General features: G+C 42.9%; 1 long non-coding RNA gene across 1 annotated transcript; it reads right to left on the bottom strand.

Moving 5' to 3' along the window:
* Window positions 1-14997: 14997 nt before the first annotated feature.
* On the bottom strand, window positions 14998-17133 carry LOC109198091 (uncharacterized). Its single transcript, XR_002059065.2, has 2 exons — window positions 17075-17133; window positions 14998-15110 (listed from the first exon to the last, which is right to left on the bottom strand). It is a non-coding gene; the product is annotated as an uncharacterized LOC109198091 (long non-coding RNA).
* Between the last annotated feature and the right edge of the window lie 6052 nt (window positions 17134-23185).

Below are 23185 nucleotides of genomic sequence, written 5' to 3'. Positions count from 1 at the left end.
CCTGCAGGTTAAGCAACAAAGAGACATTTTATTTCATATCCATAATTTCCATTTTTCCCCCTATAAATATTGACATCCAAATGTAGCCTATTAGCTAGCATCCAGTAACGTTTTCTGCTCCATAAAAGGGAAAATTAATTCACAACTAATCGTTTTTGTTTTTGTTTTTTATCTTTAAACCACACTTCTATATTGTAATGTCTGTGTGTGTACTCATCAAGCAACACCTCTGTGCATACATACTAAATGTCAAACTTAGAAATGTGTCAAAAGGAAACAGACGCACAGCAAGACACAAACTGTTGCCAAGTACAACTTTGCACAGGTGATAAAACATCAAATATCATCAAATTGTGAATTAGTGTGAAACGGTGAATCTAAGAATAGGCTCCCAAACAGTCATATCCAGAACAAATTACTTTTAACACATCAATGAGTAAGCAGGCATAGGGATTGGACAGCCTGGTTCTATCACAAGGCCATAATATATTTGCCACCGCTGAGTTACAGTAAAGAGTAGGGGGCGATAGGCAAGACTTACCTTTACTAGCACTGATGGTTTGGAGCACCATCTCAGCAGCGCCACGGTCGTGCAGCCGAGCCTGCTGATACAACAGCTTCTGCTTCTCCATCTCTTTTCCTTTGTTAGAAAGGTGACACATATCATTGCAGACCATCTAAAAATGAAACTGCTAAAAACTTGAGGAGACTAGTGGAAGATTCAAGACCGATTGATCACCTACTTCAAAACTCTTCACTTCTCCATCGTCATCCTCTTCATCATGGCAACTCTGAAGGAAGGGAGAAAGGTGAAAAAAAGCATACAAACTACAGACTGATTACTTCGGATAGATATAGCCACATCAGCGACGGGAAGTTCCAAAGCACTGAGGCATCAAACTGAGTATTTTCGGTGTCACCATCTTTGTTTTTTTAAACCAGATGTTACGAATGATGGGGAGGGCCGGTATCTGCTGCTTTGTGCAAAGATGAACAAGATGAAACTTGCCAGAGTTCTACAAAATGACCTGCAGAAGGCCCATCCATCCATCTCCCCAAGCAGAGAAGCCCAGACCTCCCTCTCCCCAGCCACCTCCTCCAGCTTGTCCGGGGAAACACCAAGGCGTTCCCAGGCCAGCCGAGAGATATAATCTCTCCAGCGTGTCCTGGGTCTGCCCCGGGGCCATCTCCCGGTGGGACATGCCCGGAAAACCTCACCCAGGAGGCGCCCAGGGACATCCTTGTCAGATGCCCGAACCACCTCAACTGGCTCCTTTCGATGTGGAGGAGCAGCGGCTCTACTCTGGCCCCTCCCGAATGGCTGAACTTCTCAGCCTATCTCTAAGGAGAGGCCAGCCACCCTTCAGAGGAAGCTCATTTCCGCCGCTTGTATTCACAGTCTCGTTCTTTCGGTCACTACCCACAGCTCGTGACTATAGGTGAGGGTAGATCGAACGGTAAATTAAGGGGCCACTGACATGAATGTCTCTGATCAACAATCAACAAACGACTTTATGATGGTGGCCTGGGACAGAGCTTCCTCTTGTCAACCCTCTGCTGACTGCCCAGCACCGTCTGGCATTTGCCGTAGAATACCAGAATGGTCCACCACTGGTGCCCTGTGCTTTTCACAGATGATAGCAGGTTCACCCTGAGCACATGTGACAGATGTGAAAGGGTCTAGAGAAGCTGTGGAGAACATTATGCCGCCTGTAACATCGTTCAGTATGACTGGTCTGGGGAGCATATCCATGGACAGACGCACAAACCTCTAACAGACTAGGTAATGGCACCCTGACTCCCATTAAGTAATGGGATGAAATCCTTGGACTCACATCAGACCTATGGTGATGCATTGGATCCTGGGTTCCTCCTGGTGCCTGACAATGCCTGGCCTCATGTGGCTCGAGTATGCATGTAGTTCCTTCGGAATGACAATGCCTGATACCACTAACTGCCCCCATGCTCGGCTGACATAGATCCAATAAAACACCTCAACTTTCCAGAAGTTCGGTGATACCCTGGTCCGGATCTGGCAGGAGATCCCCAGGACACCATCCGTCTTCTCATTAGGAGCATGTCTGTCAGATCTTTCTGTCTGTCAGATCCATGCACACTTTGCCTGGCAAAGTGTGCAGTGAGATTGAGTCTCACATGCTTTAATTTTTATTCGATGTGTAGGTGTTCACCACAAACAGTTTTTATTTTTTATTTTGGGGAACTTGGTTGATCCTAAAGCTAAACACACCATTCTTTGTGTTTATATATATGTCATGATCCAGGTCGTGTTCAGTGGTTTTCTGTCCTGGCCTTGCGCTCTGCATCTGCCTTTTGGGGTGGAGCCCTGGTTCAACACCTACACTTCTCCACGCGTTTTCCATCTGTGGCATTCAGCAAGACAGTATTTAAAACCAGTGTTGCCATCAGTTCTTCACCAGTTCGTTTCTTTGTTCATGCCAAGTACTTGATCTCTTTTGTGCCTTTAGCAATCTCGTCAAGTCACCACCTTACTCCTTCCTCTGGACGCTGGTCTCCACAGTCAAATCCCAGCTTCATTCTGCAACTTGCTTCTCTCGACTTAAATTACTCACTGCTCTCACCTGCCTGTCCTCCTGCCTGCTGCTTCCTCTGCATTACTAGAATACAAGGCTGGAACCAACTCACTCACTCAACACTCAGAGGGCTACCCGCCTCCAGAGCCACCTGCAAGACTCCTCGTCAGAGATTTCCCTGCCACGTATTCATGTCTCACCATAGTTTATTCTGTGATTTCAATAAAACTTGTGAAATCTTATTTCCGCTCTGTATTGTGTCTGCACTTATGTTCACTCCCACGTACTGCTCTCCCGGCCTTGACAGCATGAAGTGTCTGAAGAAATATACCCAGCAGACCCAATTCGGAGTGCAATCACTAAGCAGTGATATATTAACAGTGTCCTAAACCAACAACAACTCTACCATCCAGAAGACTAGTTACTAGTGCAGCTGCTAGTGCTACTGTTAACAGTGCAGCTGCTAACATTTGGTTAATTTGCCACAGTTTGGTGCATCTGTTTTAATTTCTTTTCCCTCTCTTAGCTTTTCAGGCCACACTAAACTATTCTACACTGAAGGTAGGGAGGTGCCAGTTGCAATAAGTGATTTGATTAGGCAGTACAGCGCCCTGCAAGTAATCCATCAGCCCAAAAGCATCATCCCTGGTCGATGACATAAACAGCACGCAGAACAATAACAGGTTTTTTTACCGTCTATGCTAAGCCAGCTATGTGAGTTTCAATTCAAAGTGTTTAGTGTTGGTACTCAGCAACAGATACCTTAGCCATGATGTCTGCGTAGGCCATGTAGAGATGATCCTCATCCAGTTTACTGCAAAAACAAACACATTCACCAAAGTTAGCACAATTATAGCTGTATTAAGGAAAATAATTTTGGTGCACCACTGACTGAAATGACATCTTCTCATTTAACAGTTTTCATTATTTGATGAATATTTACATGTTTTATATTTCAGATTCTTTAAAATAGCCGCCCTTTGCTTTGATTACTGCTTTGCACACTCTTGGCATTCTCTCTCCATGAGCTTCATGAGGTGGTCACCTGAAATGGTTTTCCAAAAGTCTTGAAGGAGTTCCCAGAGATGCTGAGCACTTGTTGGTCCTTTTGCCTTCCCTCTGTGCTCCATCTCATCCCAAACCATCTCCATTGGGTTTAGGTCAGGTGACTGTGGAGGCCAGGCCTCCATCACTCTCCTTCTTGGTCAAACAGCCCTCGCACAGCCTGGAGGTGTGTTTGGGCTCATTGTACTGTTGGAAAATAATGACGGTCCAACTAAACACAAACTGGATGAGATGGCATGTCGCTGCAGGATGCTGTGGCAGCCATGCTGGTTCAGTGTGCCTTCAATTTTGAAAAAATCCCAGCAATGGTGTCACCACCAAAGCACTCCCACACCATCACACCTCCTCCTCCATGCTTCACAGTGGGAACCGTGCATGTGGAGACCATCCGTTCACCTTTTCTGCGTCACACAAAGACACGGTGGGTGGAATCAAAGATCTCAGATTTGGACTCATCAGACCACAGCACAGATTTCCACTGGTCTAATGTCCACTCCTTGTGTTTCTTGGCCCAAACAAATCTCTTCTGCTTGTTGCTTTTCCTTAGTCGTGGTTTCTTAGCAGCTATTTGACCATAAGGCCTGATTCACACACTCTGAACAGTTGATGTAGAGATGTGTCTGCTACTGGAGCTCTGTGTGGCATCTATCTGGGCTCTAATCTGAGCTGCTGTTAACTTGCGATTTCTGAGCCTCGGGACTCGGATGAATGTATCCTCAGCAGCAGAGGTGACTCTTGGTCTTCCTTTCCTGGGGCGGTCCAGTTTTGTCATAGCGTTTTTCCTGACTGCACTTGGGGACACATTCAGAGTTTTAGCAATTTCCCAGACTGACTGATGGGCTGTCATTTCTCTTTACTTACCTCATTGGTTGTTGCCATATTATAAATTAATACAGTTGTCAAACAGGGCTGTCAGCTGTGTACCAACCTGACTTCTGCACAACACACCTGATGGTCCCAACCCCATTAAGAAGGCAAGAAACTCCACAAATGAACCCTGACAGGCACACCTGTGAAATGAAACCATTTCAGGTGACTACATCACGAAGCTCCTTGAGATAGATGTGCTTGAAGCTGTTGTCCTGTGAGCTGCCTATCACACAAGCTGTTAACTCTCAGAACCTTGTCCTGTGATTCAGTCGTGTCTTTGGGTCTGCAGACCTCTTCCTGTCACAGTTTGTTTCTCAGTGCGTTTGATGGTGAAGGAAACTGTACTCACTGACACTTTGACTTTCTTTGTCAGGACAGACCTACATTTTTAAGTGTTATGATGGTCTCTCTCTCTTCCACTGTTAATGGTCTTTTCTCACCATTTTGTAGCAACACACTACTTACTGCAGTACAGTACTGTTCAGCTGATGCTCACAAGGGTATGGCACCAACACTGCTTTATGCAGACAGAGGGGGTTGGAATTAATCCAAGTTGGAACACCTGTAGGAATTAGTAGCAGCAGCTTTCAAGGCTTGATCAACCTTCACTGCTGCAGAACAGCTTTGAATTGTTAACCCATGTTGTGTCCCTGAAAAAGGCCTTTTGGTATAATTCTGAAATGTACATTATTTTTCAGTTTGGGTAACCTAACCTCTGGCAGCTCACCACTTACCTTTGTACCATTTCAAGCTATTCATTGGACTTTAACGACATGAACTGCAACAAATAACTGGAAAAATAGGGACTTTTAACAGGTAGTGTGTAAAATACACACCATTTTTCTGTTAGGGCTGTTCTGCTGAACAGCTGGATGAGCTGATGCAGGGGATCTATGTGTTTGTGTTTCTGCCCCTCCTCTTCCTCAGATGGCTCCTGTTCACCTGGTTTCTGAAATCAACACACATTCACAAAGTGCTAAAACTCTGCTATACACTGAAGAAATTAACACATAATTTGCCTTCAAAACAAGCAAAATTCCAGAGTAGTCAGAAGAATTCCACTCGTTTTGTTTTTTTAAATGAAATGAACTTACAGCGAGGTCTTCTATGAGTTTATCTTCAAAGTAGTGCTCCTCTGTCTCCATCCAGGACTTTCATAGCCCTGCAGGAACAAGTTTACAGCCCGGTGCCTAGTATGAGAGAGATACATGGATGACTAATAACTGTTTATCTACCCATCTTCTGCTGCTTATAAAGGGCTGCACTGTAGGTGCAACATATATCCACAACCTTTCCTCACTAGCCCGAGGTGTGGCTGTAGATGAGGGTGGGAAAATAATAAAGTGCAGAATTTTAAATATTTCTTCTTCATTTTACATGTGTGTGTGTTTGAGAACATACCTTGGCAAGTTATAGAGTGGTGCCATCCTGAAGCAAGCGACGACATCTCTCTTCCTCTGTTTTGAAAGCAGTTTGTGCCACACAGCCTTCTTACTGCGCTGAGGATGCTCCACCTGAAGACACAAACTGAACCACTCAGTATACTAGATATTTAGTTGGTGTACCTTACCATCTGGAAGCCATATTATCCTGGAGAAGTATGTGGTCAGCTTTAATGAAGACCAATCAGCTAGTTTAAGAGGACCGTGGGGTACCTTAAAGCTATACTCTCTACGTTGGCACAAAAATGCGCAAAATCAACTCAACTTGAATATATAGACCTGCTCCAGGTGGAAGAGGACATGACCAATATCCAGGATTCTCTCCACAGTCTTCTCTGGGTCAGTAGTATCCTCATAGTGGTTTGGGAGGTCTCTGTACAGAGCCATCTGCCAACGAATTGCTGGGTCCTCTGACTTTGTAAGACACACAGAGGAAATGCATGACTCTATTGGCCCATTCACAAGGTTAAGCACCTTTGTGAATATATAAATATATAGTACCAACCAACATCTACCAACTGGTTTACATCTGTCTCGACTTTAACAAAACAAAAGCCAAAACACAGAAACACCACATGTAAAGCTCATGATTCAGTAGCTTGTATAACTACCTTGCTGGCAATAACTTGAATTGGTTGTTTTTTGTATGACTTCGTAAGTCTTTAAATCATTGTGGCAGAATTTTGGCCCACCCTTGTTTATAACGTTGCTTCAGTTGATTTAGGTTTGAAGCCATTCATTTACGCACAGCACTCTTAAGGTCCTGCTACTTTCAGTATTTCAGTCACTCTATAACTTCAGATTCAGTTCTTTCTCCTGCTGGTGTGTTTGGGATCATTGTCCTGTTTCCTGACCCAGTGTGGGTGAAGCTTTAGCTGTCAAGTAGATGGCTTCACATATGACTCTGGAATATACAGTGTATCAAAAATAAATCATACACTTTCAAAAGGCTGTATTTTAAGCTTACACTAAATTTAAAATACATGGCTGAATATAAAGTTTTACATACAAAATGTTCAATGTTTATGAATAATCAATGAAATACGTCATCCCATAGTTCACTGTAGTCACTGCAGCCACTGCTGTTGTAATGCAATTGTTCCGGGTGAATGGCTGCAGAATGAAAGCACTTTGAAATCGAATGATTCTTTTGATACAGCCTGTACTCTCCCGTACAGACGAGTTTAGTGATGTTAGTGGGATAGGGGCTATGTGGAGTGATAGAGTTCCTTCAATCACTTGTTGACAGATTGAATTTCCTATTCTATATCTTTCGGATAACCTATGATATCACTGTGAAGTAGCCTTATTTATCTTATGGACATAAAGGTTCATCAGTTCGTTTAGGTCCTCTTACTCTAGATTTGTGTGAAATTTAAACTGAATCTGAGTACTTGACTCTAAATTTTGCGAGTTTGCCCACCGACCATCAAAATCGAATCACTTCATCCTTGTGCCAGATTTGAAGAATTTCTCTTAAACCAGTCCTTTGACATTACTTTCACAAGAATAAGATAAACTGACAACAACCTGACACCATGGCAAAATCTAAGCCCAGAGGCATAATGTGTAAGTATACTTTAAGTAACTTGTGTCCTTTCTTACCTTTCCTTGTAAATGTAGGTTGTTCCTGATGACCTCTCGAACTTCGTCCTCTGTGTCTTTCTGCAAAAGAATTATTAACTTCGATCAAACAACAGGTATTCTGTGACCTACAAAATCCTATCAAAGATGTCATGAGCAAAAAATATTTATTCAGTAATTAGTAATGAAAATTTTACAAAGCTAAGGCAGAGTTATTTTGCTGTTACTAAAGGTTACCTCAGGAATACCAATACTGCAAATAATTGATTGTTATTGTCATACACCTCACCCCAACCAGTCATGGTAGATTTTTAAAAACAAATAGACATGTAAACATTATATCAAGCAAATATAGAATAGAATAGAACAGAATAGCTTTTTATTGTCACTGTTACAAGAACAGTGAAAGGCAGTTTGGCATCTCTCCGTGTGTGTAGAGTACACAATAGCGAATGTATTTACACAATAACAGACAAATTTACATTTACACAAGAAAAGATATGGTTGGTGCACCAGTTATTGGTCGTGTCCAAATTCATGGGCTGCATCCTCCTGAGGACCCGGCCTGAGCGGTCTACGTGGGCCGGGTCCTCAGAAGGTCGGGTAGGCCGGAAGTAAATGGCTGGGGAAATTGGACGGTCTAGCCTTCTGGTTAGCGTCACCGCTGTCTCGGTGGAGTTGAATAAACTCGGCCGCCTGCTCCTTGCTATCTAAATTATAACAGGACGCTGGCGTAAACTGTCGACCATCTCACACTTTTGTTTAATTGGTTTTCTGTTTGACGTTTAGTCAGCTGTGAGAAAACCAAGGAGGAACCCACCCGGGGGATTAATAAAGTTTTATTTTATCTAATCTAATCTAATCACTTTAATCTCAGCCAAACCGATTTACTGACGAACAAATAAAACACTGAAAAAGCCAAACAATATCATTTCTAGCTTGTCTAAGTGACTTACGTTTAACCAGAGTAGCGAAAGTCCGCGTGATCTGAAAATGACGTGCCGGGAGTTGTGCCGTTCTCGGCGGCTTCAGTGGCCCTGGAGCTCCCGGCTAGCTATCGAGCTAAAAAAAAAAAAAAAAAAAAAAAAGAAGAAGATAAATATACCAGAATTGCGCCCATTCCATTGGCCGCCCTCGTGGCTCATGGGAAAGTGACAGGCCCTATGGCGGAGATTGAAGACAGGGGCAGTGGTTCGAATCCCATGCGGACCATTTGTTGGGGATACATACCAAACAAACAATAATAGTCCCTGGCTCTGAAATTCACCTGCTACGCTTGCTTAGAAGCCTACAGGCGAGCCTATAGACGGGCTCTCTCTGCCTTTTTACCGCTGTCCCAAAATCCCTCAACTTTTACCTCAATATTGCTTCTTAGCCTTGCTACCCACCGCCAAACACGCCAGGCATTGTCGCTTTCTCAATCTCTTCTTCACGTCTGAACAAACGCTCAATTTTGCCTTCATTAACACAAATTATACATCAAAACGTAGGTATTTTTCTTGCCTTTCACAAAATGCCACCGTCATTATCGCAGGAGTTGCCGTTTTCTCGCAAATGGCCTCCAAGCAACACAAAGTCAGAAACGTCCCCATTTAAAGTCTATGGAGACTTCAGTGAAAATGACAGCTGGAATTCTGTAACGGAGGCGTTTTCAACTCCTCATATCTCCTAGATGTATTTTTCCTTATAGACCTGGAAATCGCCTTGATTTTTTTTTCTTTTTTTAATTAAAGCCTGCTGATTGTTACAGTGAAGGAATGATGTTGACAGGCCGTGTATTTTTGGTGTTACAGAACATTTTTGTAATCCTATAATATATTATAGGGCAGGCTGAACGCGCTTTGGGAGCGGGAGACCCGGGTTGAAAACTAGCCAGTGGCAGTATCGATTATCTTTCCCTAATTCACTTTATAATTACAAATTGTCAACACTTGAACATTCCCACGTGTGTTCTGATCAAAACAGTGCAAGAATGAGCTCTTTAGCTTTTGATTTACAACTTATCCACATTTCTTTGCGGACAATCCTGCATGTCACAAATAAATGACACAAAGCTCATCTGTGGCTGTGCACCATTCGTGGTGCGTTGGCTCCCTCTACTGGTACGCGCCTCATTCAAATGTCGCCGCACATTTAAAATTGCAGGGTGTCTTTACACTGTCATAGCTCCTAGATAGATTTCTTCAGAGACCTGAAAATCGCTGTGATTATTCACCATAGCCTGCTGATTCTTACAGTGAAAGAACAATGTCAACGTATAGCATCGTTGGTTACTTTAATTGTGTTTGTGTTTTTTTAAATCAAATCCTACAAAATATAATAAGCAACTTATGGCAGCTCTAGATAAACATGGCATTTACGATAAGTTTCAGTCCGGTTTTCGTCAGTTTCATTCCACGGAGACAGCTCTTCTTAGGGTCTCAAGTGATATCTTGATGGATAATGATGCAGGAAAATGCTCTGTTCTACTCATGTTGGACCTCACATCAGCTTTCGACACAGCTGACCATCACATCCTCATTGAAAGGCTGAAAAAATGGGTTGGTGTATCTGGAACTGCATTAGAGTGGTTCTCCTCTTATCTCCATCACCGATCCTTTTCTGTGGCAGTCTCCGATTTTAGGTCATCCTCTACCTCCCTTACTTATGGTGTCCCTCAAGGGTCAGTTTTGGGGCCTTTATTGTTTTTAATTTATCTTCTTCCCCTCCAGCATATAATGGGCTCTTTGAGGACATTTCTTATCATTGTTATGCTGATGATATTCAGTTGTACATTTCTTTTATGCCCGAGGATTTATCTAAGCTTCAGCGTCTGAATGATTGCTTAGATTTGATCAAACGTAGGACGGCTGCAAATTTCCTCCAGCTCAACGAGGGGAAAACCAAAGTCCTCGTATGCGCCCCTGATAGATTCCTATCGCAGATAGTGAAAGCCCTTGGTCCTCCCTCACTCTATGTTAAATCCTCTGTCAGGAATTTAGGTGTCACCTTTGACTCCAGTTTCACATTGGATGGGCATGTGAAATCTCTGGTTCGGTCTTGTTTTTATCATTCAAGAAATGTGGCTAGGCTAAGCCCGAATTTATCTCGATCTGAACTGGAGATTGCTATACATGCATTTATCTCGTCACGCTTGGATTATTGCAATTCGCTGTTTATGTGTCTTAGCAAAGGTTCTCTGGATCGTCTGCAGGTTGTGCAAAACGCTGCAGCTAGGCTTTTGACAAAATCCTCCAAGTACTCACATGTGACACCGTTGTTATCTCAGTTACACTGGCTTCCTGTTAAATTTAGAGTCGATTTTAAGATCCTGGTCTTGACCTACAGAGCTGTGCATGGACTGGCACCTGCCTACATCTTTGATCTGCTACAGCCTTATGTCCCCAGCAGGTCTTTGAGGTCATCTGATCTGGGCTTACTTGCTATAAAAAAATACTAAGAGGAGGACTAAGGGTGATAGAGCTTTTGCCACTGTGGCCCCTAGACTGTGGAACTCTCTCCCCCAAGCATTAAGAACTGTGGACTCAGTAGCTGTTTTTAAAACACAACTCAAAACTCACCTTTTTAAAACTGCTTTTGGTTAATTTTTTGCCTGTTTTATTTAGTCTTTTTAAATCTTTTTATGACTTGTAATTTTATGTGCAGCACTTTGTGATTCTGTCTTGAAAGGTGCTATATAAATGAAACTTTATTTATTTATTATTTATTTATTAAAACAGGACCAATTGCGACACAAAACCTCTCGCACACTAACACAAACTCTTTATACAGATACAGAGCTTTACATGTATAAATAAGGCAGACAAAAATGCATAAAACACAAGCTATCAACAGATTGTTGGTGGACAGCATGTCACTTTATTTTGGTTTTATCTTGTTTCTTTTTGGTGTAGCCTCACTAAACAAAATGTTTATAAAAATGACCACTTTTATTATGAACACTGGCTCAAAATCCACCGTCAGTGATAAAGAGTAGACATCAGAAGCAAAGTTCTGCCGACATCATCACACCTCCCACCCTCAAGTGGAGGTGGCGGAGAGGAGGCACTTGGAGTTTCGGTCGAGAAAGTGTCCGTGTGACTGAGTCCTGTCCCAGCTCTGCTTCAAGGTCTGTCGGTCCAGCTTGTTGAGGGCCTGAGAGCAAAGACGGATATCCTGGACCAGCTCTGACAAACTGTCCAGGTCTTCACTCTCCCAGGGGCCAGAGACCTGACACCTGCAGGTTAAGCAACAAAGAGACATTTTATTTCATATCCATAATTTCCATTTTTCCCCTATAAATATTTGACATCCAAATGTAGCCTATTAGCTAGCATCCAGTAACGTTTTCTGCTCCATAAAAGGGAAAATTAATTCACAACTAATCGTTTTTGTTTTTGTTTTTTATCTTTAAACCACACTTCTATATTGTAATGTCTGTGTGTGTACTCATCAAGCAACACCTCTGTGCATACATACTAAATGTTCAAACTTAGAAATGTGTCAAAAGGAAACAGACGCACAGCAAGACACAAACTGTTGCCAAGTACAACTTTGCACAGGTGATAAAAACATCAAATATCATCAAATTGTGAATTAGTGTGAAACGGTGAATCTAAGAATAGGCTCCCAAACAGTCATATCCAGAACAAATTACTTTTAACACATCAATGAGTAAGCAGGCATAGGGATTGGACAGCCTGGTTCTATCACAAGGGCCATAATATATTTGCCACCGCTGAGTTACAGTAAAGAGTAGGGGGCGATAGGCAAGACTTACCTTTACTAGCACTGATGGTTTGGAGCACCATCTCAGCAGCGCCACGGTCGTGCAGCCGAGCCTGCTGATACAACAGCTTCTGCTTCTCCATCTCTTTTTCCTTTGTTAGAAAGGTGACACATATCATTGCAGACCATCTAAAAATGAAACTGCTAAAAACTTGAGGAGACTAGTGGAAGATTCAAGACCGATTGATCACCTACTTCAAACTCTTCACTTCTCCATCGTCATCCTCTTCATCATGGCAACTCTGAAGGAAGGGAGAAAGGTGAAAAAAAGCATACAAACTACAGACTGATTACTTCGGATAGATATAGCCACATCAGCGACGGGAAGTTCCAAAGCACTGAGGCATCAAACTGAGTATTTTCGGTGTCACCATCTTTGTTTTTTTAAACCAGATGTTACGAATGATGGGGAGGGCCGGTATCTGCTGCTTTGTGCAAAGATGAACAAGATGAAACTTGCCAGAGTTCTACAAAATGACCTGCAGAAGGCCCATCCATCCATCTCCCCAAGCAGAGAAGCCCAGACCTCCCTCTCCCCAGCCACCTCCTCCAGCTTGTCCGGGGAAACACCAAGGCGTTCCCAGGCCAGCCGAGAGATATAATCTCTCCAGCGTGTCCTGGGTCTGCCCCGGGGCCATCTCCCGGTGGGACATGCCCGGAAAACCTCACCCAGGAGGCGCCCAGGGGACATCCTTGTCAGATGCCCGAACCACCTCAACTGGCTCCTTTCGATGTGGAGGAGCAGCGGCTCTACTCTGGGCCCCTCCCGAATGGCTGAACTTCTCAGCCTATCTCTAAGGGAGAGGCCAGCCACCCTTCAGAGGAAGCTCATTTCCGCCGCTTGTATTCACAATCTCGTTCTTTCGGTCACTACCCACAGCTCGTGACTATAGGTGAGGGTAGATCGAACGGTAAATTAAGGGGCCACTGACATGAATGTCTCTGATCAACAATCAACAAACGACTTTATGATGGTGGCCTGGGGACAGAGCTTCCTCTTGTCAACCCTCTGCTGACTGCCCAGCACCGTCTGGCATTTGCCGTAGAATACCAGAATGGTCCACCACTGGTGCCCTGTGCTTTTCACAGATGATAGCAGGTTCACCCTGAGCACATGTGACAGATGTGAAAGGGTCTAGAGAAGCTGTGGAGAACATTATGCCGCCTGTAACATCGTTCAGTATGACTGGTCTGGGGAGGCATATCCATGGACAGACGCACAAACCTCTAACAGACTAGGTAATGGCACCCTGACTCCCATTAAGTAATGGGATGAAATCCTTGGACTCACATCAGACCCTATGGTGATGCATTGGATCCTGGGTTCCTCCTGGTGCCTGACAATGCCTGGCCTCATGTGGCTCGAGTATGCATGTAGTTCCTTCGGAATGACAATGCCTGATACCACTAACTGCCCCCATGCTCGGCTGACATAGATCCAATAAAACACCTCAACTTTTCCAGAAGTTCGGTGATACCCTGGTCCGGATCTGGCAGGAGATCCCCAGGACACCATCCGTCTTCTCATTAGGAGCATGTCTGTCAGATCTTTCTGTCTGTCAGATCCATGCACACTTTGCCTGGCAAAGTGTGCAGTGAGATTGAGTCTCACATGCTTTAATTTTTTATTCGATGTGTAGGTGTTCACCACAAACAGTTTTTTATTTTTTATTTTGGGGAACTTGGTTGATCCTAAAGCTAAACACACCATTCTTTGTGTTTATATATATGTCATGATCCAGGTCAGTGTTCAGTGGTTTTCTGTCCTGGCCTTGCGCTCTGCATCTGCCTTTTGGGGTGGAGCCCTGGTTCAACACCTACACTTCTCCACGCGTTTTCCATCTGTGGCATTCAGCAAGACAGTATTTAAAACCAGTGTTGCCATCAGTTCTTCACCAGTTCGTTTCTTTGTTCATGCCAAGTACTTGATCTCTTTTGTGCCTTTAGCAATCTCGTCAAGTCACCACCTTACTCCTTCCTCTGGACGCTGGTCTCCACAGTCAAATCCCAGCTTCATTCTGCAACTTGCTTCTCTCGACTTAAATTACTCACTGCTCTCACCTGCCTGTCTCCTGCCTGCTGCTTCCTCTGCATTACTAGAATACAAGGCTGGAACCCAACTCACTCACTCAACACTCAGAGGGCTACCCGCCTCCAGAGCCACCTGCAAGACTCCTCGTCAGAGATTTCCCTGCCACGTATTCATGTCTCACCATAGTTTATTCTGTGATTTCAATAAAACTTGTGAAATCTTATTTCCGCTCTGTATTGTGTCTGCACTTATGTTCACTCCCACGTACTGCTCTCCCGGCCTTGACAGCATGAAGTGTCTGAAGAAATATACCCAGCAGACCCAATTCGGAGTGCAATCACTAAGCAGTGATATATTAACAGTGTCCTAAACCAACAACAACTCTACCATCCAGAAGACTAGTTACTAGTGCAGCTGCTAGTGCTACTGTTAACAGTGCAGCTGCTAACATTTGGTTAATTTGCCACAGTTTGGTGCATCTGTTTTTAATTTCTTTTCCCTCTCTTAGCTTTTCAGGCCACACTAAACTATTCTACACTGAAGGTAGGGGAGGTGCCAGTTGCAATAAGTGATTTGATTAGGCAGTACAGCGCCCTGCAAGTAATCCATCAGCCCAAAAGCATCATCCCTGGTCGATGACATAAACAGCACGCAGAACAATAACAGGTTTTTTTACCGTCTATGCTAAGCCAGCTATGTGAGTTTCAATTCAAAAGTGTTTAGTGTTGGTACTCAGCAACAGATACCTTAGCCATGATGTCTGCGTAGGCCATGTAGAGATGATCCTCATCCAGTTTACTGCAAAACAAACACATTCACCAAAGTTAGCACAATTATAGCTGTATTAAGGAAAATAATTTTGGTGCACCACTGACTGAAATGACATCTTCTCATTTAACAGTTTTTCATTATTTTGATGAATATTTACATGTTTTATATTTCAGATTCTTTAAAATAGCCGCCCTTTGCTTTGATTACTGCTTTGCACACTCTTGGCATTCTCTCTCCATGAGCTTCATGAGGTGGTCACCTGAAATGGTTTTCCAAAAGTCTTGAAGGAGTTCCCAGAGATGCTGAGCACTTGTTGGTCCTTTTGCCTTCCCTCTGTGCTCCATCTCATCCCAAACCATCTCCATTGGGTTTAGGTCAGGTGACTGTGGAGGCCAGGCCTCCATCACTCTCCTTCTTGGTCAAACAGCCCTCGCACAGCCTGGAGGTGTGTTTGGGCTCATTGTACTGTTGGAAAATAAATGACGGTCCAACTAAACACAAACTGGATGAGATGGCATGTCGCTGCAGGATGCTGTGGCAGCCATGCTGGTTCAGTGTGCCTTCAATTTTGAAAAAATCCCAGCAATGGTGTCACCACCAAAGCACTCCCACACCATCACACCTCCTCCTCCATGCTTCACAGTGGGAACCGTGCATGTGGAGACCATCCGTTCACCTTTTCTGCGTCACACAAAGACACGGTGGGTGGAATCAAAGATCTCAGATTTGGACTCATCAGACCACAGCACAGATTTCCACTGGTCTAATGTCCACTCCTTGTGTTTCTTGGCCCAAACAAATCTCTTCTGCTTGTTGCTTTTCCTTAGTCGTGGTTTCTTAGCAGCTATTTGACCATAAAGGCCTGATTCACACACTCTGAACAGTTGATGTAGAGATGTGTCTGCTACTGGAGCTCTGTGTGGCATCTATCTGGGCTCTAATCTGAGCTGCTGTTAACTTGCGATTTCTGAGCCTCGGGACTCGGATGAATGTATCCTCAGCAGCAGAGGTGACTCTTGGTCTTCCTTTCCTGGGGCGGTCCAGTTTTGTCATAGCGTTTTTTCCTGACTGCACTTGGGGACACATTCAGAGTTTTAGCAATTTCCCAGACTGACTGATGGGCTGTCATTTCTCTTTACTTACCTCATTGGTTGTTGCCATATTATAAATTAATACAGTTGTCAAACAGGGCTGTCAGCTGTGTACCAACCTGACTTCTGCACAACACACCTGATGGTCCCAACCCCATTAAGAAGGCAAGAAACTCCACAAATGAACCCTGACAGGCACACCTGTGAAATGAAACCATTTCAGGTGACTACATCACGAAGCTCCTTGAGATAGATGTGCTTGAAGCTGTTGTCCTGTGAGCTGCCTATCACACAAGCTGTTAACTCTCAGAACCTTGTCCTGTGATTCAGTCGTGTCTTTGGGTCTGCAGACCTCTTCCTGTCACAGTTTGTTTCTCAGTGCGTTTGATGGTGAAGGAAACTGTACTCACTGACACTTTGACTTTCTTTGTCAGGACAGACCTACATTTTTAAGTGTTATGATGGTCTCTCTCTCTTCCACTGTTAATGGTCTTTTTCTCACCATTTTTGTAGCAACACACTACTTACTGCAGTACAGTACTGTTCAGCTGATGCTCACAAGGGTATGGCACCAACACTGCTTTATGCAGACAGAGGGGGTTGGAATTAATCCAAGTTGGAACACCTGTAGGAATTAGTAGCAGCAGCTTTCAAGGCTTGATCAACCTTCACTGCTGCAGAACAGCTTTGAATTGTTAACCCATGTTGTGTCCCTGAAAAAGGCCTTTTGGTATAATTCTGAAATGTACATTATTTTTCAGTTTTGGGTAACCTAACCTCTGGCAGCTCACCACTTACCTTTGTACCATTTCAAGCTATTCATTGGACTTTAACGACATGAACTGCAACAAATAACTGGAAAAATAGGGACTTTTAACAGGTAGTGTGTAAAATACACACCATTTTTCTGTTAGGGCTGTTCTGCTGAACAGCTGGATGAGCTGATGCAGGGGATCTATGTGTTTGTGTTTCTGCCCCTCCTCTTCCTCAGATGGCTCCTGTTCACCTGGTTTCTGAAATCAACACACATTCACAAAGTGCTAAAACTCTGCTATACACTGAAGAAATTAACACATAATTTGCCTTCAAAACAAGCAAAATTCCAGAGTAGTCAGAAGAATTCCACTCGTTTTGTTTTTTTTAAATGAAATGAACTTACAGCGAGGTCTTCTATGAGTTTATCTTCAAAGTAGTGCTCCTCTGTCTCCATCCAGGACTTTTCATAGCCCTGCAGGAACAAGTTTACAGCCCGGTGCCTAGTATGAGAGAGATACATGGATGACTAATAACTGTTTATCTACCCATCTTCTGCTGCTTATAAAGGGCTGCACTGTAGGTGCAACATATATCCACAACCTTTCCTCACTAGCCCGAGGTGTGGCTGTAGATGAGGGTGGGAAAATAATAAAGTGCAGAATTTTAAATATTTCTTCTTCATTTTACATGTGTGTGTGTTTGAGAACATACCTTGGCAAGTTATAGAGTGGTGCCATCCTGAAGCAAGCGACGACATCTCTCTTCCTCTGTTTTGAAAGCAGTTTGTGCCACACAGCCTTCTTACTGCGCTGAGGATGCTCCACCTGAAGACACAAACTGAACCACTCAGTATACTAGATATTTAGTTGGTGTACCTTACCATCTGGAAGCCATATTATCCTGGAGAAGTATGTGGTCAGCTTTAATGAAGACCAATCAGCTAGTTTAAGAGGACCGTGGGGTACCTTAAAGCTATACTCTCTACGTTGGCACAAAAATGCGCAAAATCAACTCAAACTTGAATATATAGACCTGCTCCAGGTGGAAGAGGACATGACCAATATCCAGGATTCTCTCCACAGTCTTCTCTGGGTCAGTAGTATCCTCATAGTGGTTTGGGAGGTCTCTGTACAGAGCCATCTGCCAACGAATTGCTGGGTCCTCTGACTTTGTAAGACACACAGAGGAAATGCATGACTCTATTGGCCCATTCACAAGGTTAAGCACCTTTGTGAATATATAAATATATAGTACCAACCAACATCTACCAACTGGTTTACATCTGTCTCGACTTTAACAAAACAAAAGCCAAAACACAGAAACACCACATGTAAAGCTCATGATTCAGTAGCTTGTATAACTACCTTGCTGGCAATAACTTGAATTGGTTGTTTTTTTGTATGACTTCGTAAGTCTTTAAAATCATTGTGGCAGAATTTTGGCCCACCCTTGTTTATAACGTTGCTTCAGTTGATTTAGGTTTGAAGCCATTCATTTACGCACAGCACTCTTAAGGTCCTGCTACTTTCAGTATTTCAGTCACTCTATAACTTCAGATTCAGTTCTTTCTCCTGCTGGTGTGTTTGGGATCATTGTCCTGTTTCCTGACCCAGTGTGGGTGAAGCTTTAGCTGTCAAGTAGATGGCTTCACATATGACTCTGGAATATACAGTGTATCAAAAATAAATCATACACTTTCAAAAGGCTGTATTTTAAGCTTACACTAAATTTAAAATACATGGCTGAATATAAAGTTTTACATACAAAATGTTCAATGTTTATGAATAATCAATGAAATACGTCATCCCATAGTTCACTGTAGTCACTGCAGCCACTGCTGTTGTAATGCAATTGTTCCGGGTGAATGGCTGCAGAATGAAAGCACTTTGAAATCGAATGATTCTTTTTGATACAGCCTGTACTCTCCCGTACAGACGAGTTTAGTGATGTTAGTGGGATAGGGGCTATGTGGAGTGATAGAGTTCCTTCAATCACTTGTTGACAGATTGAATTTCCTATTCTATATCTTTCGGATAACCTATGATATCACTGTGAAGTAGCCTTATTTATCTTATGGACATAAAGGTTCATCAGTTCGTTTAGGTCCTCTTACTCTAGATTTGTGTGAAATTTAAACTGAATCTGAGTACTTGACTCTAAATTTTGCGAGTTTGCCCACCGACCATCAAAATCGAATCACTTCATCCTTGTGCCAGATTTGAAGAATTTCTCTTAAACCAGTCCTTTGACATTACTTTCACAAGAATAAGATAAACTGACAACAACCTGACACCATGGCAAAATCTAAGCCCAGAGGCATAATGTGTAAGTATACTTTAAGTAACTTGTGTCCTTTTCTTACCTTTCCTTGTAAATGTAGGTTGTTCCTGATGACCTCTCGAACTTCGTCCTCTGTGTCTTTCTGCAAAAGAATTATTAACTTCGATCAAACAACAGGTATTCTGTGACCTACAAAATCCTATCAAAGATGTCATGAGCAAAAAATATTTATTCAGTAATTAGTAATGAAAATTTTACAAAGCTAAGGCAGAGTTATTTTGCTGTTACTAAAGGTTGACCTCAGGAATACCAATACTGCAAATAATTGATTGTTATTGTCATACACCTCACCCCAACCAGTCATGGTAGATTTTTAAAAACAAATAGACATGTAAACATTATATCAAGCAAATATAGAATAGAATAGAACAGAATAGCTTTTTATTGTCACTGTTACAAGAACAGTGAAAGGCAGTTTGGCATCTCTCCGTGTGTGTAGAGTACACAATAGCGAATGTATTTACACAATAACAGACAAATTTACATTTACACAAGAAAAGATATGGTTGGTGCACCAGTTATTGGTCGTGTCCAAATTCATGGGCTGCATCCTCCTGAGGACCCGGCCTGAGCGGTCTACGTGGGCCGGGTCCTCAGAAGGTCGGGTAGGCCGGAAGTAAATGGCTGGGGAAATTGGACGGTCTAGCCTTCTGGTTAGCGTCACCGCTGTCTCGGTGGAGTTGAATAAACTCGGCCGCCTGCTCCTTGCTATCTAAATTATAACAGGACGCTGGCGTAAACTGTCGACCATCTCACACTTTTGTTTAATTGGTTTTCTGTTTGACGTTTGGTCAGCTGTGAGAAAACCAAGGAGGAACCCACCCGGGGGATTAATAAAGTTTTATTTTATCAATCTAATCCTTTAATCTCAGCCAAACCGATTTACTGACGAACAAATAAAACACTGAAAAAAGCCAAACAATATCATTTCTAGCTTGTCTAAGTGACTTACGTTTAACCAGAGTAGCGAAAGTCCGCGGTGATCTGAAAATGACGTGCCGGGAGTTGTGCCGTTCTCGGCGGCTTCAGTGGCCCTGGAGCTCCCGGCTAGCTATCGAGCTAAAAAAAAAAAAAAAAAAAAAAAAAGAAGAAGATAAATATACCAGAATTGCGCCCATTCCATTGGCCGCCCTCGTGGCTCATGGGAAAGTGACAGGCCCTATGGCGGAGATTGAAGACAGGGGGCAGTGGTTCGAATCCCATGCGGACCATTTGTTGGGGATACATACCAAACAAACAATAATAGTCCCTGGCTCTGAAATTCACCTGCTACGCTTGCTTAGAAGCCTACAGGCGAGCCTATAGACGGGCTCTCTCTGCCTTTTTACCGCTGTCCCAAAATCCCTCAACTTTTACCTCAATATTGCTTCTTAGCCTTGCTACCCACCGCCAAACACGCCAGGCATTGTCGCTTTCTCAATCTCTTCTTCACGTCTGAACAAACGCTCAATTTTGCCTTCATTAACACAAATTATACATCAAAACGTAGGTATTTTTCTTGCCTTTCACAAAATGCCACCGTCATTATCGCAGGAGTTGCCGTTTTCTCGCAAATGGCCTCCAAGCAACACAAAGTCAGAAACGTCCCCATTTAAAGTCTATGGAGACTTCAGTGAAAATGACAGCTGGAATTCTGTAACGGAGGCGTTTTCAACTCCTCATATCTCCTAGATGTATTTTTCCTTATAGACCTGGAAATCGCCTTGATTTTTTTTTTCTTTTTTAATTAAAGCCTGCTGATTGTTACAGTGAAGGAATGATGTTGACAGGCCGTGTATTTTTGGTGTTACAGAACATTTTGTAATCCTATAATATATTATAGGGCAGGCTGAACGCGCTTTGGGAGCGGGAGACCGGGTTGAAAACTAGCCAGTGGCAGTATCGATTATCTTTCCCTAATTCACTTTATAATTACAAATTGTCAACACTTGAACATTCCACGTGTGTTCTGATCAAAACAGTGCAAGAATGAGCTCTTTAGCTTTTGATTTACAACTTATCCACATTTCTTTGCGGACAATCCTGCATGTCACAAATAAATGACACAAAGCTCATCTGTGGCTGTGCACCATTCGTGGTGCGTTGGCTCCCTCTACTGGTACGCGCCTCATTCAAATGTCGCCGCACATTTAAAATTGCAGGGTGTCTTTACACTGTCATAGCTCCTAGATAGATTCTTCAGAGACCTGAAAATCGCTGTGATTATTCACCATAGCCTGCTGATTCTTACAGTGAAAGAACAATGTCAACGTATAGCATCGTTGGTTACTTTAATTGTGTTTGTGTTTTTTTAAATCAAATCCTACAAAATATAATAAGCAACTTATGGCAGCTCTAGATAAACATGGCATTTACGATAAGTTTCAGTCCGGTTTCGTCAGTTTCATTCCACGGAGACAGCTCTTCTTAGGGTCTCAAGTGATATCTTGATGGATAATGATGCAGGAAAATGCTCTGTTTCTACTCATGTTGGACCTCACATCAGCTTTCGACACAGCTGACCATCACATCCTCATTGAAAGGCTGAAAAAATGGGTTGGTGTATCTGGAACTGCATTAGAGTGGTTCTCCTCTTATCTCCATCACCGATCCTTTTCTGTGGCAGTCTCCGATTTTAGGTCATCCTCTACCTCCCTTACTTATGGTGTCCCTCAAGGGTCAGTTTTGGGGCCTTTATTGTTTTTAATTTATCTTCTTCCCCTCCAGCATATAATGGGCTCTTTTGAGGACATTTCTTATCATTGTTATGCTGATGATATTCAGTTGTACATTTCTTTTATGCCCGAGGATTATCTAAGCTTCAGCGTCTGAATGATTGCTTAGATTTGATCAAACGTAGGACGGCTGCAAATTTCCTCCAGCTCAACGAGGGAAAACCAAAGTCCTCGTATGCGCCCCTGATAGATTCCTATCGCAGATAGTGAAAGCCCTTGGTCCTCCCTCACTCTATGTTAAATCCTCTGTCAGGAATTAGGTGTCACCTTTGACTCCAGTTTCACATTGGATGGGCATGTGAAATCTCTGGTTCGGTCTTGTTTTTATCATTCAAGAAATGTGGCTAGGCTAAGCCCGAATTTATCTCGATCTGAACTGGAGATTGCTATACATGCATTTATCTCGTCACGCTTGGATTATTGCAATTCGCTGTTTATGTGTCTTAGCAAAGGTTCTCTGGATCGTCTGCAGGTTGTGCAAACGCTGCAGCTAGGCTTTTGACAAAATCCTCCAAGTACTCACATGTGACACCGTTGTTATCTCAGTTACACTGGCTTCCTGTTAAATTTAGAGTCGATTTTAAGATCCTGGTCTTGACCTACAGAGCTGTGCATGGACTGGCACCTGCCTACATCTTTGATCTGCTACAGCCTTATGTCCCCAGCAGGTCTTTGAGGTCATCTGATCTGGGCTTACTTGCTATAAAAAAAAATACTAAGAGGAGGACTAAGGGTGATAGAGCTTTTGCCACTGTGGCCCTAGACTGTGGAACTCTCTCCCCCAAGCATTAAGAACTGTGGACTCAGTAGCTGTTTTTAAAACACAACTCAAAACTCACCTTTTTAAAACTGCTTTTGGTTAATTTTTTGCCTGTTTTATTTAGTCTTTTTAAATCTTTTTATGACTTGTAATTTTATGTGCAGCACTTTGTGATTCTGTCTTGAAAGGTGCTATATAAATGAAACTTTATTTATTTATTATTTATTTATTAAAACAGGACCAATTGCGACACAAAACCTCTCGCACACTAACACAAACTCTTTATACAGATACAGAGCTTTACATGTATAAATAAGGCAGACAAAAATGCATAAAACACAAGCTATCAACAGATTGTTGGTGGACAGCATGTCACTTTATTTGGTTTTATCTTGTTTCTTTTTGGTGTAGCCTCACTAAACAAAATGTTTATAAAAATGA

The sequence above is a fragment of the Oreochromis niloticus genome, unplaced genomic scaffold (genome assembly GCF_001858045.2).
Source record: "Oreochromis niloticus isolate F11D_XX unplaced genomic scaffold, O_niloticus_UMD_NMBU tig00008532_pilon, whole genome shotgun sequence".
In the NCBI taxonomy this organism is placed as follows: domain Eukaryota; kingdom Metazoa; phylum Chordata; class Actinopteri; order Cichliformes; family Cichlidae; genus Oreochromis; species Oreochromis niloticus.
Note: the sequence above shows the minus strand (reverse complement) of the source record. Positions and strands in the feature narration are given on the sequence as shown.